This window comes from Acomys russatus, chromosome X (genome assembly GCF_903995435.1).
Source record: "Acomys russatus chromosome X, mAcoRus1.1, whole genome shotgun sequence".
In the NCBI taxonomy this organism is placed as follows: domain Eukaryota; kingdom Metazoa; phylum Chordata; class Mammalia; order Rodentia; family Muridae; genus Acomys; species Acomys russatus.
In genome coordinates, this window is record NC_067169.1 from 5,844,606 (window position 1) to 5,846,843 (window position 2,238).

Here is a 2,238-nt window from a genome sequence, read left to right on the forward strand (position 1 = left end):
CATTGTCTTGGAATTGGACATGTGGTTGTAAACTGCCTGATATGGGTGTATGAAATTGACCTGAGATCCTCATATAAATTCAGTCCATTTCCTGAGAGTGGGAAAAGAAGGTGTGTCTGAGGGAAGGCACCATAGGCAGTTGTACCTAAATAGTGTAAACTCCCACTGGCTTGTGCTGCTGAGGGAAAGTTTGGAGTCAGGAATTTAGAGGTACCCGAGCCTGGGCTCAATCCTGGGTTCAGGTGGCCCTGACTCTCAGTACACAAAGTGGGCTTGCTGCTAGAATTCCTGAGCCCAGGGTTAAAACTCACCTTTGTACTCAGCAAGCAGCTTTGAGAATGGGTTGGGCCACAGCAGAAGGCAGGAGTTCCTGTGAAGAAGCTGACTCTGGCTGTACTCTCTCAAAAGGCTACTAATTAGGGATCTTCCCCCAGGGGTTCCATAGTGTAGTGGTTAGCACATCTGCTTTGCATGCAGAAGGGCATGGGTTCAAGTCCCAGTGGAACCGTAGTCCAGCAACGGACTTACTCTTTTGTAAGTACCCTGGATTAAAAAAAACAAACAAACCTTGGGACAGATTTTTTTCTCTATTTTTTCTAACACCTTTCTGGCTCTAATCCTAAATGACAGACACCTCTGGGCTAACATACTACCCCTGTGGTTCCACATGATTCTGATCTGAAAACTTCAGAGAACTGATTTAGCGGGATTCCCAAATGAGCACTTTCTGTAGAGAAAAAGAAAGTGTCCACTAAAGCACTTTTCCACAAAACTGTAACTACTTCTAAACTGTACAGTGCTTTTTATTACAGATCGAGCCCTTGTGTCTTTGTTTATAATAGGCAAGATTTTAAAAATAGATTTAATAGCTTTAGTTATTTGGTGTGTGTGTGACCATCCAAATCTACAGTGAGGCCTTGTCTAAAATTGCAACAACATAGCTCTACTTGACTCCTGTGCTATTTCTTATAGTAATCATGTAACCTGTGTCAGAAGGGGTCAAGCAGCAGAGTAACTGGAACTAACTTACATGTGAGTAGGTAGAGGTATGTCTGGTAAATGATGGCAAAATTGCCTGCTCTTTCATTATCATCTTATGAAATTCATACTACCTACGTGCAGGAAATTGGTATGTTGTAAAAGTTGAAGCAAACACATGGGAAAATGTAAGAAAATATGCTGTCATTGGTGGCACCTGCCTTGAATATCAGCACTCAAGGAAGCAGAAGCAGGTGGGGGTTAGTGAGTTTGAGATCAGCCTGGCCTATAGATCTTTGCCTACTAAGATCCCCAGGAAACATGATTTCTCATTAATTGTTGCAATTTACACTTGCTCTATGCAAATGTTGAGGCCATTCTTTCTCCTTGTTTCATTTTAAACATCATCTGATCTTTAGGATGATCCTCGTGTAACCAGGAACCCGTTAACAAGACAGTGACAAACACTGCCACAGTAAATGAGCTTTTAAATGAATAATCTGTTAACTAATTGATATGTTGTTATCCAACAGTTTTTTATAACTCAGGTTCTGTTTCAGTTTATCAACTCTTCTCTTAATTAAATCACATATTAAAATATATAATAAAAATCAATGGTAGAACAGTACATACCTTCATAGCCATAGAGAAGTAATAATAAAAAGCCTTTGATCTATCATGGCATTTTCTCCTTGTCCTTGACCAAAGCACTACCTAACTGAAGTGGGGACCTAGAATAGAATCAGGGAATTAACTTGAGCCACTGGCCTCACTAACATCTCAGTTCCTGCTGATTAAACATATCCTTTATTGTTTTTTTTTTTTTCAGAAAAAGGTGTGGATTTATATACTGTATGAGAAAAACTGGGGCTGGAATGGGGAGTCAAGGAAAACAATTTGAACATTTCCCTTTCCCAGTTTAGTTCCCTGCTACCTGTTGGAGACATGAGGACAAGTTGTAGAGGTTTGCTTGACAAAGTTCCACGGTGCTGTCCAGCCTGATGTATAAGCATCCAGAACTGCTGTTGAGGCTTTGCCTGACAAAGTCCCAAAGATCTCTGACTGACCATCACTGCCTTTAAATATTATGGAAGCAGCAGGTGTATGTTTGCCTGAAAACTACTTTGAAATCTGCTTTTTCTTCTAAAATTGTCTTTCTGTTTCTCAGCCCTAATGAAATTCACACAGGGAAAACTTTCTCCCACAGAGTATGTTGAAAGAAGTCATCTGGCCTAAGGCTGGGCACAGTGATAAGCATCT

At 40.6% G+C, this 2,238-nt stretch overlaps 1 non-coding gene across 1 annotated transcript; it reads left to right on the forward strand.

Annotated features, from left to right (window-relative positions):
* The first annotated feature begins 435 nt into the window (after window positions 1–435).
* On the forward strand, window positions 436–508 carry Trnaa-ugc (transfer RNA alanine (anticodon UGC)). The gene has a single exon. It is a non-coding gene; the product is annotated as a tRNA-Ala (tRNA).
* Window positions 509–2,238: the final 1,730 nt, after the last annotated feature.